This window comes from Bemisia tabaci, chromosome 5 (genome assembly GCF_918797505.1).
Source record: "Bemisia tabaci chromosome 5, PGI_BMITA_v3".
Taxonomy (NCBI): Eukaryota; Metazoa; Arthropoda; class Insecta; order Hemiptera; family Aleyrodidae; genus Bemisia; species Bemisia tabaci.
The window spans coordinates 7,372,232-7,397,902 of NC_092797.1; the positions used below are offsets into that span (position 1 = coordinate 7,372,232).

The following is a 25,671-nucleotide window of genomic DNA, read 5'->3' on the forward strand; positions in this document are numbered from 1 at the left end:
CTTTTCGGATTTTCAAAATATGGCCCAGGTTTTTTTATATTACGTGGTAAAGTTGCGAATTCTCCCATAAGAACAATGTAAATTTATACTTTTTGTCATAGTTCGTTTGAGCGTTCTACCGGGCCGATTTCCATGATTTTTGCGTAGATCGTCAGGTAATTGGCCCTAGATGTGCCCGCTCTAATTAGATTTTGGAAATAGGACCCAGGTTTTTTCAAAATCACGTTATAAAAGTGAGTAACTTTACAGAATGCTCCGGGACTGCTGCCGCTATGCGCGGGAGGATGCGCAGTGGTCGAGGAGGTTGCGCAGTAGGTGTGTAGCCTGCGCATCAGCTCTACTTTTATCTACACAAGATTTCCGCCGGTTACCTCAAGACGAGCGGTGGCCGAGTCGTCTACGACGTCGGAAGTGTCCTCATTGATCAAGGTGTGGGTTCGATCCCCGCCTCCAGGGATATTTAATAATTATCCGATTTAAACTAATCGTTGTTTTACTGTAATATTTCATCAAGCAGTCATTCCAAAACGCGTCCTTTTGACTTCAAAATTTTTTTTTTTCTTTATTCATCAAAACCAAAAATTATTTCATTCTATTAAGTATACCTCATATCGAATTTTTTTAGGGGAAAAATAAAACTAATACTAATAGGAGGGTAAAAATAGGGCCGCGAAGCGGCCCATCGATGGCGCGGAGCGCCTTCGGGGGGTTGGGCCGCGTAGCGGCCAGGGGGCGTAGCCCCCTAGTTTACAAATATGAAGTGAGAGTACGCGAAATATGAGCACGGCGAGTGTTGCATTAATTTGATTTTACGGCCGATGCCCACACCATAGCTGCCGCGCTTCCATCCTCGCTCCGATGACGAGCTAGTTGCGAAATTTTACGGGTGCAGGGTTGCCATCGTCAGAAAGCGGGGAAATGTCAGAAAATTATTAAAAGTTAGGGAAAACCTGGAAAAGTCAGGGAAAATGACGAGCATGTCAGGGTAAATGACAAGCATGTCAGGGGATTTGACGAGAATGTAAGGAAAAATGACGAAAATGTCAGGTGATATGATAAGAATGTCAGGGAAAATGAAAATTTTTATAGCACCCCATGACAAGTGATTCGTATGGAAAGCATGGTTGTCACATTCAGAGAAAACCGGGAAATTTCAAAGAATTTGAAAAAGTTAGGAAAAACCTGGAAATGTCAGGGAAAATTACAAAAATGTCACAAGAAAATCCTCTAATCACCTTCCTTTGCTTTCTCGAGTGGGTTTGACGTTTCGACCACCAAATTTTGCCTGAAGACTATATCTAACTATGTCTTTTTTACAATCTGGCATTTGTACAGTTGTCAGGGAATTTTACTAAAATGTGTCAGGGAAATGACAGGGATTTTAATTTTCCAAATTCTGTGGCAACCCTGTGGTATTGCTAATGTCTATGGTCATGGACCAGAGCGACAGTTTTACAAAATCCATGGCTAACAGTCAAATGAGCAAGTTTTACGCTTACGATAAATTAGCTGAACGCAGAAATTTTAATGATATCTACATGAGGATTTTCTCATTTTGTAATTACATGTTTCTTCGGTCCTTAAATAGAAACTGTTTTATCATCCAAGTTTCTATGCAGCATAATATACATTAAGTAGAGTGCTCATATGGGAAGAGTACGAACAAGGCAAAATGCAGAACCCTCAGGGCCCAGAAAGGCAGCCAACATTCTAACACGAAAAATACTAGAAAAATGCCGCTGTCTACCTTCCGATAGCAAATCAAATGGCTGAGAATGTGCGTAAATAGTCGTCCTTCCGCAAAAATAAATTAATTTACGCACAATCTACAGGGTGGCCCAGACCTACCGTACCAGGCCTTTTTTTCGGTTAATTTGGGTTGTACGAAGTCCAGGACCGCGGGGATGAATAGGGAATCGACCCCAAGGAATCCAAATTTCATGGTCCCAGAGCCCCCCTGGAGCCTCTTAGGGGGTAAAAGGGGGGTCCGTACTTCAAAAGTCAGGGTTTATATCAAAATTTTGAAATTATCTCATTGGAATCAGAACGTACGGAAATTTTTAACTTAAATCGACACCAAGAAATCCAAAATCGGCCCACCCGTGTCCAAAATACCGACCCCTAAAGGCGGGGGATAGAGCTCCCTTTCAAAAAAATTCAAGTTCGTTAAATAGACGTGGAGACTCGGAAAAAATGTGTAGTCATGGGTAATCGACCCCAAGGAATCCGAATTTGAGGGTACCGTTGACCACAGAGACTTTTCTGATGGGGCACAGGGGGACTCTGAACTTTCAAATTTAACCGGTGTGGAGGTTACCCCTGTGCACCATCAGAAAAGTCTCTGTGGACAACGGGACCCTCAAATTCGGATTCCTTGGGGTCGATTACCCATGACTACACATTTTTTCCGAGTCTCCACGTTAATTTAACGAACTTGAATTTTTTTGAAAGGGGGCTCTGTCCCCCGCCTTTAGGGGTCGGTATTTTGGACACGGGTGGGCCAATTTTGGATTTCTTGGTGTCGATTTAAGCTAAAATTTTCCGTACGTTCTGATTCCGATAGAATAATTTCAAAGTTTTGACATTAACCCTGACTTTTGAAGTACGGACCCCCCTTTTACCCCCCAAGGGGCGCCAGGGGGGCTCTGGGACCATGAAATTCGGATTCCTTGGGGTCAATTCCCTATTCATCCCCGCGATCCTGGACTTCGTGCGACCCAAATAAACCGGAAAAAAGGCCTGGTACGGTAGGTCTGGGCCACCCTGTATAAGTCGAATGCTTGATTTACAAACGATGGGTCGTATTAGCTGTAATATTAAATAATTCTGGATAATTTGAATGCTTATGTTGGCTGCTCTTTTGGGCCTCAAAAATGCTACACGACCTTCTAGCCTGTGTCACACTATCAAAACTAGTCATCAAAATATCAACTTCAGGTGTTGTGATTGGCTTATTCGATGACTTGGACCAATTACGGCACTTGACCTTGACATTTTAATGGAGTATTTTGATAGTGTGACACAGGATTATCTCCAAATTACCGACATGTCCGTATGCTCTCCCCATTAAAATACTCTAATTGGACGTATCTCTGCCTAACGGAACTATTAAGCATTAAGTCATGAGCCCTGAGACCTTTAAAAATACATGCATAACAGGGCTCACTTAATACCGCACATAGTTCTGTATGGCAGAAATAGGTCCAATTAGAAGTTGTAGGATTTTAACAACATTGAAATGCATGCGGTTTCGCATTGAAAATACGATCGAAATTTTGCCCATCGTATGTTTCCTCCTTCCACGTTTCATTCTCAGACTGTCCATTTGTTGTTCGTGTAATTTTAAGCATTATTTTTGGCAATAGCGCAGAAAAAATATAAAATAAAATTAGATGAGGCGCTCGCTAAACACAGCAGGCTCTATTTTAAAGTTCGAAAACATTGGACTCGCGCTGTAAGACACGACAGAGGAGCAAAAGCGGATAATCATTGTTGCAAGATAGTGCTGGAAAATTAGCAATTTTCTCCGTTTAAACCTGCGTAAAATATCCACATTTTACGGCTTTTCTTGGCAATTTCACGGATGCCTCCGTCGTACAAATGAAAAAACGCGTATATACAGGTAGGGTTTTAATGGTCGTGCTTAACGATGAATCGATTGATCTGCCACTTAAACCAATGGTAAAGGGTCGATTCTTTACCATAGCTTCAAATTGGATATTATCGATAACCGATTTTACCAGGTGTGTGTTTCGTGATGAATGGATTGATCTGTCATTTAAACCCATGGTTAAGGATCGATTATCAAGCAATCGACTCTTTACTATAGCTTCAAACAGGAAAATATCGATAGTCGATGATACACGGGTTTCAATAATTGAGGTTAAGTGGTTCCTGCTCTGAAGAGTGGATAATTGTCACGAGTCCGGCGGTGAACTCGAGCGAAAGTGCACGCAGCGGCAAAATTCGGAAATGGGCGTATTTATGCTAAAAGAACCTATGTGCATAATGTTTACGTGCAACATAGTTCCTTTTTCCATAAACGCGTTCAAATATGAAATGGAGACCGAATTAATTGGGAAGGGGGACTGAAAATAACGAAGGTCTCGAAAAGTAGGCCTCGGATATATCCCTCTGTGAACTATTACAGCAATGCCCTGCCGGGGATGAACGCCGTGTGGACATTCCAACATTGCCAAATCGCTCCTGCACTGATAAAAACATTTGCGTTCTTGTGTTACTCGTGATTAATATACACTGGAAAAAAAACACATTGGATCTAGAGTCCAGACTCTTGAAAACATCGACAAGAAAAAGGACTCTTGATTCAATCAGATTTAAGCTTAAATCAAAAGGAAATCCGCTCAAATTAAGAGGCTTGGTTCTTGATTTAAGCTTAAATCTGATTGAATCAAGGGTGTTTTTTCTTGTCTATGTTTTCAAGTGTCTGGACTTTAGATCCAATGTGGTTTTTTTTCCAGTGTGCACTGATAAAAATATTTGCGTTCTTGTGTTACTCGTGATTAAGGTAGTGAAACAGAAACAATCACACATTTGCGTTGAGTTTGGTGCAGTTGGTAGTTAATCTAGCGCAGAAAAAATGGAGGGTCTGGGAAAATGTATTTCTCTGATTGCGGAGTTGGTGTTCACCACTCGTTTTTTATTCACCTTCAAGAAAACCGGCCAGCATTTTCTCTTGAAATCGTCAACCGAAGGCTAAGGTTATATGTTGTTTTACTTCCCATCTTAACCAAACTTTTGTGTTGAAATTTCACCTTGTGTAGTGAAATATGGATCCTTTGGGGAACTTGCAGAGAAACTTGTAGGGAATTTTGGCGAACTGTTCTGAAAAATTTTAAAAAAAGACCAATGAAAAGGATACGAAAAGTATTCTAATGTGTTTTCGTATCAAAATTTTATGTTGTATACAATTGACTGTTCCGAATTCAACTCACAAGATAGAAATGGAGTGTTTTGTATGCCTACAAGTCCCAATCCCTGCTCACATAAAAAAAACTTATGTCCACTCGGATCAAGTTCAGCACTTAACTATTTTTGATATATTTTTCGATATAAGAATGATTTGCCTATTCGCTGAATATTTTTAAAATAAAGATTGCTCTCATAAGCGGATCCAGAGGGGTGCAGGAGGCGTGCACCCCCCCCCCCCTCCCCGTTCGCCCAATAAACAAGAGGAAGAAAAAGGAAAGAAAAAGTGAAGAGAGGAACAGATGAAAGAGGAAGCAAGGACGTTTATGCCTAGTAATTATTCATAACGAAAGTGACCAACTGCATATTAGATGCTCTAAAATTTGGGGGGAGGCCCCCTCCCCACCACCACCCAATCTCCGACCCCATTCGAAGTGCCTAAGTCCGCCAATGATTGCACTTTTACTTTGCATATTTCTGTTGAGCTGAAATTTGCGACAGAAAATACGTTAAAATGTATCGGAACAAAAACAATTATGCGCATGGAATTCGCATACATGGATTGCATTTTGCAAAAAGGAACCACTAGCATTGCAATGATGCTAAGATTGTGCAACTTTATCTTTTGCGATAAAATTGCGGAAATCGTGAAAAACTATGAAATTCAGATAGTAATTTTTGTCTTAAATTTACAGTTTTTAGCGAGTAAAATAGAAACTATTAATGGATAATCGGGGTTTTCCTCCAAGACAAAAGAACTTGCACACTCTTAGCAACATTGCAATGCCAGTGGTTCCTTTTTGCAAAATACAATCCGCATGATAGTTACTTTTCATTTTAATCAGTTTCACATCTAGTTACTTTTCATTTTAATCAGTTTAATATCTAGTTACTTTTCATTTTACTCAGTTTCACATCTAGTTACTTTTCATTTTAATTAGTTTCACGTCTAGTTACTTTTCATTTAAATCAGTTTCAAGTCTAGTTACTTTTCATTTTAATCAGTTTCACATCTAGTTACTTTTCATTTTAATCAGTTTCACATCTAATTACTTTTCATTTTAATCAGTTTCACGTCTAGTTACTCTTTAGCATAAATCCGTCCATATCTCTCAGTTGAGTTTCATTGGTGGGGATGACGGGTGTTTCGAATAATCTAACGTATTTTCGCGCTGTTAACCTCTCTGGCCCGGAGGTTTCGTTCTCCATTAAAACAACTGCGATATTGAAGTTAATGACGAATAAATTCACAGAGAGCCAGTGGATTTTAATAATGGAAGCTATACGCTAGCAACGCGGTACGACGTGGCTTACCGTGGCACTCCGTAAATATTGCTGCGATGAGGCCTGTTTCCAATATTGTTTACTCTGAACTCACCATTTTATCAATACGTCCTGTTTCTAAATAACAATGATGCTCACTTCAGCGAAAACTTCGTGTACAGCTTTTGAAATAAGGTCGGAAGATATTGGAGGAAATAAAAAACGCTAAATTAAAAATCATCGCTCCGTGCAATATCACGGAGAATCATTCGATGGGTCAGAACTGGAGGGACTTAATTGCGTTGCAATTTGCAAATGGTTTAATTTTTTTTTTATCAATACGCCGAACAATTTTGCCTCAACCGAAAAAAAAGTTCGGTCACATAAACTGAACCTTCTGCGTTCCAACGTATTCCAATCATTCGGTTTGTCAAACCGAACTTTCAGCTGTCCAACCGAATGGTCGATTCTTGAAACCGAACTTACCTCATCCCTTTACTTACCTTCATAGTTCTGTTACGCGAAGTGAAAGTTCTGTATGAAAAACCGAGCGGTTAGGATGATATGAAACACCGAACGTTCAGTTCATTTAACCGAACTTTTTTTCTTATGAAGGAAGTTTTGAATCATTCTCGAGTCATCGGCAATTAAGGTCCTTTGGATTTGACTCTTTTTTTTGACCCCATCATCCGTTTCATCAATTTTTTCCTGTCCTACTATCCCTTTTCATTAAGTAAAAAAATTATCAGAGATAGTTGGTGAATTCGTTTGCTGTATAATTGGAAAAAGTAATGTAACAGATGGCCATGAAGTTTCTCTCCCTGGGATGAAGAAATCTTTGCGGTTAAAAGGTAGTGAACAACTTAATTTTGACTCTGCTATCTGATATTCTAGAGTCGATTTTACCATTTTGTCAAGCCGATGTTCAGAAGATAAGGGCAAGAAAATATGTTTAGTTTTGATTTTTGTTCAGGGAATTTATCTAATAACTGGTTATATTTCTCCTTTGTATATAACTAAGGTTTTTTTAAAAGGTTACTTGTTTTCGTACCAAAGAACAGTAATTTAGTTGTAATAGGCGATTTTAATCTAAATCTCAAAGGTGATGCCAAAAAAGCTGTTTTAGATTCTATTTTTCAATATTTTTCTCTACAATCTGTTTTACCGGTTTCTATGAATACAACAATCCATGATTCCCATTTGGACACGATTTATTCCAACATAACATCACTTCATGCAAACAGATTTACCTCCTATTATTCTGATCATTTTCCAATTTACGTTCAGATTCCTATTCCTAATACTATAAGATAAACAAGCTGTTGATGAAGAAAATATATAACTTAAAAATATATTTTGTCCGGTGAGCACTTGATTGCTAATTGAATCTTGTCATAACATTCGGTTTTCGAAACTATAAAGCCTCAACAGTCTGTTTATGATCTTTGACTTGTTAACAGACAATTTTGCACCATAGAGAAGATATCGATGCGGGGCTTCTGAAATATATTGGTTCTCATAACTCCCAGAATGTCCCCTCCGTGCTTGTAGTGCGACATTTCGATACTGCTCTGACGTTAGGATATATCTTTATTTTCACGTGAGCTCTGAAACGCGTGGAATATTATGGACAATAGGGCTCAACTCCTTGCGTTAGTAGAGCGACATTTCACTTGGAGTCGCCCTCTCGCCGTGGCTGCGCTTCTGGCGTACCTGTCCATATATTTTCTCCCTCTCATAAAACAGAAACGGACTTATTTTTTTAATGGGTTTCCGGGGTATAAGCACGCATCTTCATCGGAGAAAATACCTACGCTTCCTCTTCCTCGCGTGTACAAAATGATGAACACAACATCGATGAAAGGCGCCGGAGGTCTATAAAACGGAGTAAACTTGGAATTGCAAGTCCCAGTGTACGATGACGTAATCAGAAAATCGTAAATAATTGCTGATTTTGGCGTTAGATTATTGCATCGCGACATGATGTATTTTTTTTTTTTTTCTTTCTTTCCCTCTCTCTTTCTTTCATTGAGAATTGGCCACACAAATTTTTCTCATAGCTATTTGATGACCCAATCAAACCGCCCTGCTTGTACTTCTTGTCCAAATTCCCCCTTATCAGTAGATCACGTTCTTATAAGTTGCCCACTTTATAAGGAAATCCGAAAACGTGTTTTTCCCTGCCCCTTACCCTCTCTTAAAAATTTACTTCTGAATACTCATCCTGTAAAACTTTTTGAATTTATGCGCTCCACTGAACTCAAAATTTAACCTTCCAGGCAGCCAACCTACCAATTTAAATAATCCAGAACGATTTATTTTTACAATTGTTACGACCCGCCCTTTGTAAAGCACGTATTTAACTTGGTTTTTGCATAAATTTACTCATTTTTGCGGAAAAATTCTCATTTAAGAACATTAATTTTTTAATCAATAAGTATGTTCTATATGGCTTATCCAGTCAAATTTGGCAATAAAATGTATTTTAAAACATTTTTGACCATCTGGTTTCAATAGGAATCTAAAGATTGACAGTGCAATTTTGTGTGTTGAAAGGCTGGCTGCCCTTTTGGTCCATAAGCCCTTCTTGAGGCAAGCTATCCATACTCTCGCGATATAGGTACTATGGTTTTATCTACTCGATTCGTTCTTTTGAAAGTTAAACCGTATAAATTTAAGAATAAAACGCTGCTTGATTTTTATTTTGCTCCAGCGCGCGCAACGATTCGTTAGGATATCCTAAATTCCTAACAACGCGATGGATCTTGAGCTCGGCTAAATCGCAACTCGGCACGGGCCCCGGCTCTCGGTCGAGCGTCGAATAAAAATATTTCCTCGCGAACTACGTGGCACGTAAATTAATTAAAAGGAGATTTAGAAGTCTCGCCCATAAAACGGTTCGCCATCATTCCGCTCCCTGCAATTCATTTACCGCCAGCACACGCCGCACACTGGATCGAGTCAATTAGAATAGTCGAACAAAAGTTGGAAACTTTCAAAGCTCGTAACTCCGTTATTACAAAATTTTGAGGTCTTGAAAATGGTACCATTGATTGTTTCGTAAAATTTTCTTTAAGAATCACCTCTCGAAATTTGAAATTTGACAAAATAAACATCTAATTTTGTAGTTTTAGTAAAAAAATTCATATTCGACCTCTCCCGTTGATTCGGTCCACTGAGCGCCGCGTCGTATCGGAGCGAGCAGTTTCGCGTGTTTTTACAACTGACATTCGAGAGAGTGAACATCTGAATACAGCTTAATATTCATTTTTCTTCCCCTCTCGACCCCCCTTCCCCTCCCTTGTTTTTCTTCATTGAGTTCCCACCTTTGTAATTTCTCGCGGTGTATTTTTTTTTTTATTCCATTCTTGATTAAGCTCTCTTTTTCGCTTCTTTTCTGAGGGGTTTTCGCTCACTCGAATCGCAGAAGCGCGTTCGCATGCACCAAGTCATCCTCGAACGCATAGCAACCGAATTAACAGCGAGTTCGTGTGGGGATGCCCTCTTTTATATTGGGTGAGGCTTTAAACGGTGAGGTTTACATCACGGCACACAGAAAAAAATGGATGGTGCTGACGACAGAACCTTTTGTTCATACGGCTCCCACAGTTTCTTTGTTACACTTACAGAACTTTTCTGTTGTGAGAACAGAACTTCTGTCGTGGGAACAGAGTACTCTGTTCCCACGACAGAAAGTTCTGTAAGTGTAACAAAGAAACTGTGGGAGCCGTATGAACAAAAGGTTCTGTCGCCAGCACCATCCATTTTTTTCTGTGCAGTTTACTTAAGGGGTTTTCCTTTGATGCAAGATTTCATGGAACTTTATAAAGTGGAATTTCGCGAAATTTTTTAGTGCTGCTGTACAAGACTCAGTTTACTATGAAATGAAGCGGTGCAATTTAAAATCCGGGGGAGGGGGAGTGTCGGAAGTCGAATTTCGAAGTTTGAAGTTTTCAATCGAATTTCCAGATATTTATTGTAGGTTGCGCGTACGCTGTTCGTACGAAATCTATGAAATTTCATTTTTCAGCCAAATGAAATTTTGATGAATTTCAAAATGAAATATATGACATTTTACATGTTAAAATATTTCGTTCCGAGAAATTTTCTTTTGCATCTCGTAGCTTTTCTGCCGTGATATTAAAATACTCCGTATGAAAATTCGAGTATTGCCTCATCTCGCCCAATAAAATAGTCTTTTTCGAGGAAAGTTGTATATATCTCTCTTTAATATTGGCAGATACCTTAAATTACGATACGAATACAATTCTCGCAAAAATTGGACGGAAGATATTCAGAAAAGTTCAGGAAAATTTGTAATTTAGCGAATGAAATTTGGCAATACCTGAATGATCGTCCGGCGTTTCTTCTTTGCTTGCAGTGGCTTGGCATGAATGATCGATTATCGATGTTTCCCCATTTAAAGCTATAGTAAAGAATCGATTATTAAGTTGTTCTCTGCGAACACCCTGTTTATCGATCCTTTGCCATTGGTTTAAATGTCAGATCAATCGATATATATCGCAAAGCATGCCACGTCTCTCCTTGGCAGTATTCTTATCGCACGTTAATCTCGTACGTTCGTATTTCCATCGGATAATGAATCCCACGCACGTTCTCATAATTAAGAGCAGTGGCGTGGCGTGCTTTGCGATATATCGATTGTTATACCATTAAAACCCATGGAAAGGGATCGATAAACAGGGTGTTCGCAGCGAACACCTTAATAATCGATTCTTTACCATAGGTTTAAATGACATAACAATCAATATATCGCAATTCACGCCACGCCACTGAATTAAGAGTCATATCATATTTACATCTCATTCATATTTTTATCAATTAAAAGGATAATTTTGAACTCGTATGGATTAACGTTTTCTCGTGCCATGAATCAAACTTCCACAAAAAAAGGGTCGAGAGGCTCATTGTGAGATCTAATTCCTTCCTTTTATAGCGCTAGGAAACTTCAAATTTATTTTGCCCTCGTTCAGGCTTATGCCATTTAGTTCATTTGCGCAAAAGCTGCCCCGTAAACCGTGCGCTCCAGTGGCGTGGGGTGAATTACGATGTATCGATTGTTATGCCATTTAAACGTATGACAAAGAATCGATTATTAAGGTGTTCGCTGCGAACACCCTGTTCATTGATCCTTCTCCATAGGTTTAAATGGTATAACAATCGATACATCGTAATTCACGCCACGCCACTGGTGCACTCCCGATATTTTTTAATATAATCTGCCTGTTCGTGAGTTCCAGTTTCCTCTTTTTATATGAACGTATTTTTGCCAAAAGGAACTATATCTCAAGCAAACCCTATGTACATAGTTCGTTCTAGCATAAATACGTCCAATATATGTATTATGTGATTTTTTTCTTAATTAAGTTCGTGGTTTCCTTGTTTCGCTTATTACTCCTCGCATCCAGTTTTGAGAGAGACGCCAGAGTTCAATGTACGAATGGCGAATCAAAAATACTTGTTTGTCCAATTTGTGGACATTTGTGGAACTTTGACAAAGCTCAGAGACAGTAAGCTTAAAGTACTTCGAAGTTCCGAACTTTCCCAGTGGCTACTGGTGAATTGTTTGTCTAAACAAACCAGGTTTCACCACGTCCGTGCTTGAAACTTATTTCTCTTCTGCCGGTCACTGAAGAAGCTATCATTTAACTTCAGTTTTAAGCTCTGATCGGACCGCGTTAAGTAGAAAGGAACCGAGCCACATCAGCTATTGCCCCATTTAATTTGGCAATTTAATTTTTCACGTGAAAACGGTTGTGAGGATTTTTTTTGCTTTCAAAGAATTTTCTGTACAGCTTGAAGCGAATTCAAAATGTTCAAAAGAACCCGCCCAAACGTTTTCTTGTAAAATATTAAATTGCCCAGATACATTTGGCAATCTTTGATGTGGCTTGGTATCTTTCTGCTAAGCGCGGTCCAATTGTTTCATACCACTATTTTAGCTCTTAGGAGATCATTTTGCTACTTTCTGAAATGAAGGAGAAACTATTCATGCACTTTTGCTGAGTCTACGATCATTAGCTATTTGACTATTACAGGATGACTATATTTGGTTGAAAGTGCATTTACGGGGGACTCAAAAATTCATCCACCATGATAATTCATTATTTTTTTTTTTTTTTTTTTTTTTTTTTTTTTTTTTTTTTTTTTGCTCTTATTCAATGGGCGGTGGTTCTCTGCTATTTAATTGCTGGCTTTCATTTATTTAAAAAGAAAAAGAAAATACAAAATTCATTGACAGCTTTGGGGTAGAAGTAAGATCCCTAGATTACACTATTAATTTCTTTCTCAAATTTGAAACTATCATCCTTTAATCATGCTCATTTTTATCAAGTAACGTGCACTCGAATTTCCGCTTCAGTGGAGAACTCGTCTCATGCATCCAGAAGAGACGATCTCCCGCAATTGCTTTTGTAAAGCAATAAAAACGAAAAATCACGGAGCACGCGTTATGTTGGCGGGAATATTTACTGCTTTATCAGTCGGGTTGACTGCTTGTGCAAACGAACGATGTTTCCCGGTTGGTGGTTGTGTGTAAAGGGGGAATATTTGCGTACGTAAGATTTTCTCCCCATTGAAACTTTATTACGCTTTTTAGGAGTGTGCGAAAAATTAATTCAATATCGATGAACTGAGTTATTTGACTTTTTACGACTTACGGTCCATCTTTCAAGCTGCATTTGCATATTAAGATACATAGCAAGGGTGTCAGATTTGATGATAAAATCCGAATTTTATACATTGAGTTACACGAGGCAAAAAGTACCGGAAAGATAAGAATCCTGCCTTTTTATGGAGACCCAAGTGATTCTTGCTTTTACTCTGCCGCGACACATGAGCACGTTTACACCCCACAAACCTCAACATGTTTTTACAATTTTTTTTTTAAATGAAAGTACTGATTCATTTTAAAACCGTTTACATTTTTAAAACGTTGCAAATGTTTGTAAACACGTTTCCGAACGATGGCATTGATATTAATCTCAATAAGCCATAGTTGTGTTGAGAGAAACTGTACAAAAATTATTGAAAGAGTGAGAAAATACCAAGAAGTACGCAATTTTTGGTATTAACTCATTTGTACATAGATCTTTTATATTCAGAGTCAAATACGTCCAATCTTGAGCATTCGGTTGCGCGTACACCACGCTGCAACACAATAAAAGCACAAAATATAAAAGAAAAATTAAAGTGCTTTGGAATTTATATTTAACACGAAACCACCTTAATATTTACAAAACACACGTTATATTTTCCTTTATTACATGTTATTTTCATCAATTCAAATGAGAATAATCCATGCAGAGTAAGTGCAAACATTTCAAAATCATGAGTTGGAAAACGATGACTCCCCGATTTTAAATATCAGAGCCCAACACAGAGCGGAGCGGCGCGGCGTGCTGCCGGCTTGAGGCGCGTACTAGTGCCTCCAAACCTAAGGGGATACCTCACGCATTGCGCAATGCGTGCCACGGCGCCTCCAAACCTAAGGGGATACTTCACGCATTGCGCAATGCTTCAAGTATCCTTTTAGGTTCGTAGGCGCCAATGTTTGCCCGTTTTGCGCTAGCCGCCTGCCCGCCTGTAAATGATGGCAATAGTGTTAAAGAAAAACTCTTCATTTGTAACTGAGTGTGCGAGAAATTCCACAGCTTAGCTGTCGAAATTATCCTCATTCATCCCAAAAATTTCCCGCCGTTCTCAGATTCCTTTCCCCATTGACAGTCACACACTGCCGTGCTGAGGAGGAACGCCGTATAAACATTCGACAGTTGCCAAAATTACCCCAATAAAACATGTATTTTTGAAGAAAGTTATGCATGTTTTTCCTTGAAACTTTTAGGTATTTTAGAGTAAACTTAAAAAAAATTGTCTGAAAAATCGGAGAAAAAAGATTCAGAATTTTCCCAGTATATTCGTTATTTATTGAAGGAAATATAGCAACGTCTGAATGTTCTTATGCCGTTCCTCCTCACCGAGTCAGCATATTCCAGGCGAATAGTTCAGACACCTAACCACCATAACCTGCAAAAATCCAGGGTATAGCCATGTTTTCAGCGATGAATCGGCGTCCCGTCGAAGAAAGGACATATCGACGGTGAAACTACCAAACCACGTATCTCGGTTTGCGACGTCGCAGACTTCCTGTCATACTTTATTTTTTAAATAAAAAACTACTTGACGTCCAGTCTTGAAAATTTCCGTGATTTTTCCTCTTCGTGCGGAGAAAATTCTGTGAAAATTTCAAGGAATGATATTAATTTGGTCTACTTCAAAAAAATAAAGTGTGAGCGTAGATTTTTAAACACCGCAAACGAGATACGTGGTTTGGTAGTTTCACCGTCGATATCTTAATTTTCTGTTGAGCTCTGTTTAACATGTAAATCCATGCTCTCCAGGACTCATATGAAAATCGAGATACGCCCTTACGTCGGAGGGGTGACGAAATGCATCTTGTTACACGAGTTGAATGTATGAGGAGGAGGGTAAGATAGATCTCCGCGAGCAAACTCCCTCCTTTCCCTTCCCCGGTCCAGTTCCAAGTTCTCACGGGTCGGGAAGTGGGGGGGGGGGGGTGGAGGGGCGGCAAAAACTTGGAGAGTCCCTTCTTATGACGGGGGATATAAGGAGGACAACAGGCCCGGGCGGAGATCAGCTGGGTTTAGTTTTGTGGGCGGGGCAAGTGGCGAGACCAGAACTGTTCAACTTGAGAGGAATTCATGAATTTTCAAGCGAGTGTGGAAGGATGAAAGACAATAGAACCAGAGAGAATAATCAATTAGGCAGATACTCAGAGAAGCCTATTTAAGTATTTAGGGCTCCCGGCTCCTTACGCTAAGGATCCTACGTTTTGGGTTGCCAAATTCATCCCGTTTGTGTGGTTTCGCCGAGGGATTAGAACTTTTTGCAGCCGGCACAAAGGACGGCAGACATAATGAAGTTTATAAAGGAAATCTATTCAGGGGACGGAACTATCTACAGAGGCAGTGAGGCAAAAACGCATATCGTTTAAAGTGGTCGCGTTGATTTTCAGTTTTTTTCTCAGAAATTCCTCTGCAGTGGAATAAAGTGTGGTTTGAGCGACAGAGATATGAGTGTGGTAATCACTAACGTATGGGAAGTTAAGTATGTGTATCAAAAATCATCGTGGACCATGATACTAACTAGCATTGGTGGATCCAGTAAATTGGCAACGGTGTTTTTCTCCATTTAAACCTATGGAAATATATCGATTCTTAGAGGGGCCAGGTGCTCCGACAAGAATCGATTATTTAACATAGGTTTAAATGGAAAAAATCCGGTGTTGCCAAATTGCTGGATCCGCCTCTGCTAACTAGTAGTAACGCGCTCAAACGCGTATCGAACATTCATGAAATACTCTCTCGCATTCAGTTTGAAAATCTTGATAGACACTCAAATGGGAAAAACGCGTATCAATTAAAGTGGTTCAATTGATTTTAAGTTCATTTTTTCAGGACTTACTCTGCACCTAAAAAAGTGTACTTTGAGGACATAGAGAAATATGAGTATGGTAATCACTAATATTGGAGTTGAAGTATTCGTATACCAAACATTATTTTGCAGCATGATACTAACGTAAATCGTAGGATTTTTCAATTGCTTACCGAACAATTTTCTTTTTTTTTTACAATTTATTTTTTTTCTTTTAATGGACAGCTTTTGATCATTCCTACATCATGATTAAGTTTCCAACATTCTCTAAACTTTTTACAATTCAATGAGAACCACTTATACTTTCAGCATCGCTGAAAGTCAATCTGTCTTCGATCAGTCAGAAGTTGTGAAACATTCTAAGACGTTTAAAGTGTTTATTTACTGAAAAAAAGATTGGTAGAATTAACCATTCCTTCACGCTCTGTGAAATACAGCGTGAAGGAATGGTAAATTCTACCAATCTTTTTTTTTAGTTTTATTGCACTTACTGGGGGTCTATTCCCATTCCGAAAGATTGATCGAAGAAAACATGCAGGTACATGCAAGCAGGCTGAAACGAGACTGTAAGATTTTTCGGAGCTCAGAAAATGAGCTGAAACTCAAAGAAGAAGAGAATTGCAGAATCTTCATTCCTCGATCAGAGTAAAATGTTACTCAAGCCACTGGGAACATGTTGTGCCTTCAAAGCAGAAAAACTCGATTTGGGGATCCGCCTTTGGTGGAACTACAATCCGTCACTCAGGAAAAGAATCTTTGTAACTTTAGGTTCGCATGAGCCTTTGAAAGCTGGAAACTATTGGAATGACACGGTTCATCTAACAATGCGGTTAGGTACACCCGTTTACCAACAGAACAACAAACCTTGACACACGGTCCGCAGTTAAGACCGACGGTAAATTAGATTTTTCCCGTCATTGTTCATTACGTTCCTCTAACCGGGTAGGGACGTTGTCAGCGGCGACTCGGAAGTTAGTTACACTGTTTGCTGATCTTACTCAATTTTAATCCGTTATAAACTATCGATTCAAGATGAGATAGCCCGCTTCTACAAATGAATCAGTGAGTTCGAAAACACACCCACTCGGGAAAAATAAATTGTTCGGGAAACACCTGAAACGCCACAAGCGGGCGAAGTTTTAGTTTAAGAAAAACCTTTTTGGTGCCAAAGGACAAGTACTTAGAGATTTTGTAAAGCACCAAGTTGAAATCGATACACCATGTTTGATGACAGAGAAGTAAGCGTTTAAAAATTTCCGAGTTGGTGTGTTTTCGTTCTCACCGACTTTCAGATACTGATTTTCCATAGTCTGCCCTGAAAAATTTATATTTTTCGACCTGAATAACGCTTGAATATTCATATAACTTGTTGGTACAAAGTATACTGAACCGAAAAAAGAAAACCACAAAATAGGATGGTCACCCGTTTCCCTTGAAATGGCCAAAAATTGGTATCACCAATGAAATACTTTGATTTTTCCCTTTTCCCGTCGCTGTTTCGAGCACTTCCGATTGCAATTTCGAAATTTTCTTTTGCGTGCAGATACTTCTATCCATAAGTGTTACTGAACCGTAAAAACGTGAACATCGAAACAAACCCGAGTTGGTGTGTTTTCGAACTCACCGATTCAAATATCGATTGTTTTGGGTGAATTAATGCACTGAACCCATTGTTGCCAATCTGCACGAGTGATCGCACATAACGTTAATTTACTTGTTGGTAAATTTGGCAATAATCAGAAATAGCCTAACTATATCAGACGTTGCCTAATTATGTCATAATTGTCAGTTCTAATTTTTCGCTTCAGCGCTTCTTTTAAATTAAATTATTTTTGAGTGTGTTGCTTGACTTTTGGATCAATCCAGAAGCATCTTAGAAGGAAAGAATCTTTCGTGTAGTGTAAAAGAAAGCTGTGTGTATGTTGGACGCGTAAGGTTGTTTCCAGCGACTGATTTTTCCTACGTTGATTCTGGTGTTTCTGCGAGCGGGAGGTTTTAATTTACTATAATCCTAACGTGAACTTAAAAGTTATTCTCTTTACTTACGAGTTAATTTCCAACATTTTGAACACATGTGCAAGTAGTAGTAGTAGAATGAGTTTATTTTCACGAGGTGCCTGACAACAAAGGCCATTTTTACCTTCGGAAAAATGAACAAGAGGGTGTTGACAAGTGTGCTTTGCGTGAAATTACGATAAGAAACCACATTTCGTGATGTATGAATTCTTACCACGTCCAATGGTCTATTAAAGGGGGAATCCCTTACATTTTTAAAAATTTCAAAGAGACCTGCGACTGGAGAAGCATGTGTCGGGCCTTTAATAAGAAAATGTAACGCAACAGGGGTCAACGAGAGCGTTACGCCATTTTATTTTTACGCGTTAAAGGATAGGGACATGCATCCCAAAAGCGTCACAAGGGGTGGGGATCAGGAATCAAAAACTTGGTAAATTAGCTGCATGCTGCACGTATTATATGAACGGTCTTGAGCATTCTTCTCCGCGGTCGTGCCGGATGAAACGCAACGATGATCGTAATAACGCCTTCATGCAACTATTCGTACTCGAGGGATGTCCGTGCTGCATACCCGAAAAACTGAAGGCGCTTTGGGTACTTTTCCATATCTGCAGGCCTGCTTTTGTAAGTCACTACTTGCTGCGTTATTCATCTTCCACAGAGCACAATTGAATCCGTCCGTTCAAAAACGACCCTTTTCCACCAATATTTAAGCACCTGAATTGAGAAGACTGGGCCTGGGCCACCAAACATCTTATCCCATCTTGTCAAAAAATGTGCGACAACTCTTGGATGTTGCCATTAACACTCTGGCAGTTAACGTAGCATGATAGGATGTAAAAGTAACATCTTAGGATGTTTTTTTCAAATTTCAATACAGATTTGTTTTGAATCTATTCGAATAGTTCAGACAAATCCGACATTATCCAATGGTCGCTGAGCCTCCTTGCTGAATTTTGCGCGACTTGCCGCGGCATCGGGCCAATGATTACTCAAGCCACATTCAGCGTGTGATTCCGGCATATCAATATTATTTGATTTTATGCCCAACATGTTGCTCATCAACCATCATCAGTTAAAAAATAACCGCGCGATTGTTGAATCGATATCAAATGCCCATAGTCGATAAAAAGGATCGCTAAGATAGGGCTTTATCGATCAGGGTCATTCAATAACGATTCAAAAATCGACCCTCTGACCTCCTCCACTTTTTCCTCACTTGATAACCTCGCCTAGATTGTTAATGTGGTGCCTCCAAAATAGTTATCTATGTTTTGATCACCCTAAGCACCAACTATCTTCTTCAAAGTCATTTTGTTTCTATATTTTCTACTCCCTCTTCTCGCTCTCCTTTTCTCATGTGTCTTTTTAACTTTTGCCTCTCCCGATTACATTGCTTAGATTGATAATGCACACGGAGAAAAAAAACTCGTGCGTGGGACACAAAGTTTAGGTCACATGGATGTCTAAAGTTTTCAGATCGAGCATCTGAACACTTTAGGTTCAGCTGTCGAGGTTCGTATCACACATCTGAAGTGCTTCAGATGTGAGAACCGAAGTTTTTCGGATGTGAGAACCGAATTTTTTCGGATGTGAAAACCGAAGTTAGTTTTGTTTCCATTGTTTCGTTTCTTCTCCTTCTTCCTCTTCTTCTTCTTCTTTTCTTCTTTTTATTGTAAATTTTCGTATGAAAACAAAAAAAAAATGGTTTTCAATTTCGCAGAATTTTAAAAACGAAATTTTCGCTGATTGGATTTGGGAGGAGTGGAGAGCGTGAGGTTAGGTTCCGGCAACAGGGTCCGAGCTGCGGCTCACCTCAACTATCTTTGTCGGCGTCCGGCATCCAGCATCTCGTCCGGGGACTCATCAACAGGGACGCTGGAGGGACAGGCCGAGTCGCCGTCTCTTTTCGTCACGGGTGAGTTATGGTTAATTGCGCGAGTTTCCTCGGAGCGCGTCGCTGCCCCCCGCCCCCTCCCTCCCGGGGAGTCCCTTGTTTGCACGCTGTCCAACTTGCGGTGACACGACTGAATTCATCATTAGAAGTGGCTCAAGACAAAACACGCCCCCTCCCTCCGCACCTCCGTCCCTTCCACCGCGCGCCCCTCCCGCTCAACCCCTTCCGCAGGGCTTTGCTTCCTTCCGTTCCGGTATCCGCTCTGATTAGTCGTGGCTCGCAGGTGCTCTTTTCCGTGGAACTGGCCGATGATAGTGGAACATTGAGTAGATAACTATTTGAATCAGTGAGTTCGAAAGCACACCAACTCGGGTTTTTTTTCGATTTTCACTTTTTTACGGTTTTGTAACACTTATGGATAGAAGCATCTGCACGCAAAAGGAAATTTCGAAATTGCAATCGAAAGTGCTCGAAACAGCGACGGGAAAAGGGAAAATCTAAGTATTTCATCGGCAATACAATTTTTGCTCATTTTAAGGGAAACGGGTGACCATCCGATTTTGCGGTTTTCTTTTTTCGGTTCAGTATACTTTGTACCAACAAGTTATATAAATATTCAAGCGTTATTCGGGTCGAAAAATATAAATTTTTCTGGGCAGACTATGAAAAATCAGTATCTGAAAGTCGGTGAGAACGAAAACACACCAACTCGGATATTTTTAAACGCTTATTTCTCAGTCAATAAACAGGATGTATCGATTTCAACTTGGTGCTTTACAAAGTCTTTAAGTACTTGTCCTTTGGCACCAATAAGGTTTTTCTGAAACTAACTTCTTCGCCCGCTGCGCAGTTTCAGGTGTTTCCTAAACAATTTTTTTTACCGAGTTGGTGTGTTTTCGAACTCACTGATTCATTTGTAAAGTACCGCATATCGATTTGCCTTATTGCCTACCGTCATATTTGAATGCCTTTCGTCCGATTACGTAGATTACGATTTACGCCGATTTACGTCCTGTTTCCTTCGTCTCATTCATTATCCACACCGATTAATCGTGTCTTGCAGACGCTCGTCTTTCGGGAGCTGGCCGATGATAGTGGGACATTGAGCAGATTCGTGCATTACTGTACACCGGTTTGCCTATCACCACACTTGAAGGCGTTTTATCCGATCATGTGCTTTCTTTTTTCTGCTTCCTTCCGTCTCGACATCCGCTCTGATTAATTCGTGACTTGCAGACGCTCGTCTTTAAGGAAGTGGCTACTGATATTGGGACGTTGAGCAGTTATGTAAATCGATGGCCAAAGTTTGAAACCACGTATCTCCATATGCGACGTTGTAGACTTCCCATACTTCATTTTTCCCTTAAAAAACTAGTCGAAATAATTTATTGAAAACTTCAGTGATTTTTTTTCTCTGTTAGCAGAATATTTTTGGATGAATTCCAAGCTCTGAAGGTGGCTTGTTTCTCCTTGAATAACTTTAAAAGGGGCGGAAACTCTCAGACACTCCATTGGAGGTATGTGGTTTCGCACTTTTGCAACCGATGTGGACCAATATGAACATTACCGTACGCACTGGTTTGCCTACCGTCAGATTTGAAGGCGTCTCATCAGATATTGTAATTTCTGTGCCCATTTTTACGTCGAAATGGTGTTGATGCGAAAGTATTTGACGCTATGGTCCATGCTAGAACAAAGTCTCATCCATGGAACTTATCACTAGATAAGTGGCTCCATTTGTAACACCCTCTCTTCTCCATCTGACACTTTCTACGTTATCCTCTAAATCGTGTTTGCGCCCTTTTCTTTTTAGGAGGAAAACAAATGATCAATATTGTTTGGAATCGCCTACCTCTTTCCATTAACATTTCATGATGCCTCTGAGACTTTCTAGTCGTATTAATTGTCAGTCCTCTTCCTAAAAGTTAGGGAGTACGTTTCATTTTTAAAAAGTTGCTGTTGAGATACACTATTTTAGATTATGAGCGTCGATTGGTGTCGACAGTGGCGACTCCTGAATCATAGACCTTAGATATTGCCCCATTTGGATATATGGTAAAAAATCGATTATTAAGGTGTAACTTGATAATCGATCCTGCTCCATGGGTTTCAATGACAGCTCAATCGATTTATCGCACAACTCGACACGCCGCGCAACTAATTTCTGATCTGGCAATGCCACAACCGCAGGATTCGGCGTAGGTATCGCTCAAACAGCAGGCAAATTGGCCTCCCACGACAAATCGAAAGTCGCGATGTTATTCTGCGCATACTGTTCCGACTTGCACCGACGGGAAAAATCGAATCGAAGTTCGAGCCATCGCGGAGCGATACATCATGGAGCGCAGGGCGAGTTTAATCGGCGCGCGGACAGGCATGCATGCGGTTTATTCTCCGCGGCTGAACGGATTATAACGGCTTTACCTTTGTATATTTAATTACCCAACCCTTTATTCATCAGCAGTAATATCCACTGACTTTACGCATACCACCCCTCCTCTAGCGTTTCTCAATTTCACCTAAAAATTGGGGCGAACATAAAGGGGGAACAGGGTGTCTCACAAGTTTCGGGGCGGTTGGAATGTTGGGTAACACCTGATTGCGGATCCTTATAGGAAAAAAAGGGGGGAGAGGATAATGCATCTTCTTTGGTCTTGTAGTCGTTTCAAGACCAGCAGAACCCTTGAATTGGCATGCAGTACTGTGATTTTACATGAGCAGGGGGAGTTGCGCCCTCTGGCTTCCGGAGAAATCGATTTGCGACATGATTAGCGTGACACTTTCAGCATGGCACGCTATTCCTATATGAGTATGATACAAGACTGAATGTTGAAAAATATCAAATGTGAAAGGTCACAGCCACGCATCTGTTCGCGGTATTTCAAAATATCTAATCCTTTTTTATTTTCTTGAAGAACAAGTCGACATCATTCCTCGAAATTTGTGTGGTATTTTCCTTGTACAAAGAAGAAAAATCACGGCAGATTTGAAAAATTGCTGTTCAGTAGTTTTCCATTTTAAAAATGAAGTATGACAGGAAGTCTGCAAATTTGTAAACCGAGGTACTTGGTTGAGGACTTTCGTCCACCATATTCCGTTAGGAATAAGAAATTAAAGGAAGCCGATTATTCCTTGATGGTCTTTTTAAGCCTTCACATTTTCTGCCCTGCCACGAAAACTACAGTGATTTCGCCCCAGAGCTCCTAAAACTTGAAAACATCTAATTCAGCTTTTTTCTCTCGCAAATTTTTAAACAGAATTCACGAATTGTTAAAAAAAATTTAGCCTTTTTTGAACTTTGATCTTTAATGTTTCAGGTAGGTACAAATATTCTTTGCCATTTTCTGATTTTAAAGAAAGGCAATTACCATTCAAAATTTCATTTTGCTTTTAATATGGTCGTCCAAAAATGGCGCTCTGACATTCTTTGTACGCAGATGCTAGAAACATTCTCTAATTTTCAAATTTCAAAGTACATCCGTTCAAAACTTACACTGCTGTCCAGGAACTTTTAGAACGCCCTGTGTATGAAAATTCATCTCGGTTAGTCAGTCCACTTCCTTCCTTAAAACCGAGCCCTGACAATACTCAGTCTGTGGGGTTCTACTGCTTTGAGAGTTAATTCAGACTCTCAAAAGCTCTCTTATCTAAGAACTCAGGCCTGTTGACCAGCGAGTCCCTTGAAAACGTCGAAACGAATTCTAAAGAATTAAGGCTAATGCAAAAGGGATCGTGCATTTGGAAAGTATCACGGATCGCATAGTTAAATGGAATGCCTCTAGAAAAAACAATGAATTCATCAGTCATTTTGAGTGGAACACCTCTCGCTACGCACCATGGAAAAAATTAAACCCTAAGCTTATTTTATTGCTTAAATTTTTGAGCTTAAACTTCATTTTTGCCCGAAGCTTTTACAAAATATTAAAAATGAATAAGACCTCCTTTTCCTTCTCTAGCAATATCCTTCTCCTGTTTTAGGCCTAAATAAATGGTTTCTTAATTTTGAAAAATACTTCATTCCAGAGGAGAGAATGGTGAACTCTCTGAAGAAGTTAATAAGAGAAACCAACATTCTCATCAAAAGGTGTAACCGAACGCAGCAAAAAATATTTCACGTTTATATTTACATTTTCTGTTCATTTTGTTTCAGAATCGGGCCGGGATCATGATCATCATTCCTACGAAAATGCAATTCTGGTGAGTAGTCAACTTTTCTATTTACACCTCTGCAGAAAAAAGAATACCTCTGTACCTGCGCCTATTTAAAGTCAAATTCATTCGAGGCATGCTAAAATCACGTATCCCGCGGGTGTTATTGGGCCGTTACGTACGCGGTTTAGATGTAGGTCTACAAAATATGCATCCTAAAAAAATAATCACACGTCAAATTGAAAAAGAATTGAAGCAATTAAAGATCTGGAGTGAACACAGCCGAAGAGAGAAGAGACGTAATCGAGCCTCGTTGTTTAACTTTCCTCCCGAATCTGATACCCACCTCACTAGTAGCATAAGCGGAGCATAGCGAGTTCACGCCTCGCGCTTTCGCGCCTTCAATTTTGTGGACGCAACACGGACATCCATCGAGCACGAATAGTTGTATCTCTGCGCCGTCATCAACGCGCTTCCTTGCCTTTGCTCTATTTTCATATCGTGTTTGTTTCCATGCGTCTCATTGGCGGGGCTGTTTCAAGGACTACGAGAGCAACCCATCTTGATACCCAGCTGGAGATAGGAGAGACGTAGTTGGGCCTAATTTTTAAACGTTTCTCCCGAATCTCAGCGACACCTTGTAAGCAGGTGTTTAAGGTAGGCCACGGAACAGTAACGCCTATATGCAACTTGACAATTTTGCAGGACGAAGATAAACTTTCGCCAGTTCTGCAATTTTGTGGGTAGATTTTCACTTTTCTCTTACAATAAAGCGTCATTACATTGCTTACCTACCAGATTGTGAAAAGATAAAATCATCAGCTTGCTTATTTAATACTGTAGAGTGCGGCACAGTCGTGCACTTATTTTTGCCAAAATTTTCAGTTAAGCGGTATTGTTCCTCAGTCTTCGGTAGATATCATAGATAGACTACATTCTCGTGCTCAGTTAACTCAGTAGTTTTCATTTAAACATGAAATTTGTCAAACTTCAGACACCTGAAAATTCACCAGTAGGTAGGTCTACGTCAATAGTCAAATGGACCGCGTTTGACAGAAAGGAACCAAGCCACATCAGCTACTGTAAAATTTAACTGGGCAGTTTAATTTTTTACAAGAGAACATTTGTGCGGACTCCTATGAAAATTTTAAGTAATTTGCCTCATGTTATGCAGAAAATTCACTGAAATTTGCAAAAGAAAATCGCACAACCGTTCTCATGGAAAAAATTAAATAGCTGGTGTGGCTTGGTTCTTTTCTGCTACGCGCAGTCCAAATGATGGAGTCCCGTATGCAAAAGCTTCCACCATAGTTCAGACATCAGAGCGTTAACGGCCAACGAGAATAGAGAGGCCGTAACTATCATTCTGTGACGTCACGCTAGTAGTTGAAACTCGGGAGCGATTTAACATGTGTTCTTATGGGAGAACGCATGACACGTGTTCCTTTTGTGCTAATACCTTTTCAGGGGTTGATCTGATGCAAAAATGCATAAGAATCTTTTTAAAAGAAAATACAATTTTACAGCAGGAAACTGCCAGTTCATAAATTACATTGTCTGATAATAGGAAATAAAATCTAAACACAGCTAAATACCGAAAATCGCTACCTCACTAAGATCCAAACTCACCGCTCATGCAACTTCAGCCAATCGACGGTGGCTCTGATTGGTCAACACGGCGATTACTCCACTAGTTTGACGTCACGAAACCGGGTAGATACGGCCTCTCCATTCTCGCCGGCAACGAGCAGAGAAACCGGTACTCTTTGTTTCTGGATATTTTCACGTTGGACCAGGGAGCGACGCGCGTATCTCTGGCTCCACATTCGAGTTTCTGGAAGAGGCGATCCACTTTGCGGTGTCTCACCGCAGACAGACTCGTGTAATTTAATTGCGATGCAACACTCAAATCATGACGCTTCCCCCGGATTTTATCTCGGATC

General features: G+C 39.9%; 1 protein-coding gene across 1 annotated transcript in view; it reads left to right on the top strand.

The window, feature by feature from the left end:
- The window catches only part of LOC109034892 (uncharacterized), a 455,198-nt gene that overhangs the window by 171,526 nt on the left and 258,001 nt on the right, over positions 1–25,671 (top strand). Inside the window, exon 2 of the mRNA XM_019048289.2 lies at positions 23,730–23,776. The gene's annotated coding sequence lies outside the window, so the exon portion shown is untranslated. The remainder of the gene's footprint in view (positions 1–23,729; positions 23,777–25,671) is intronic.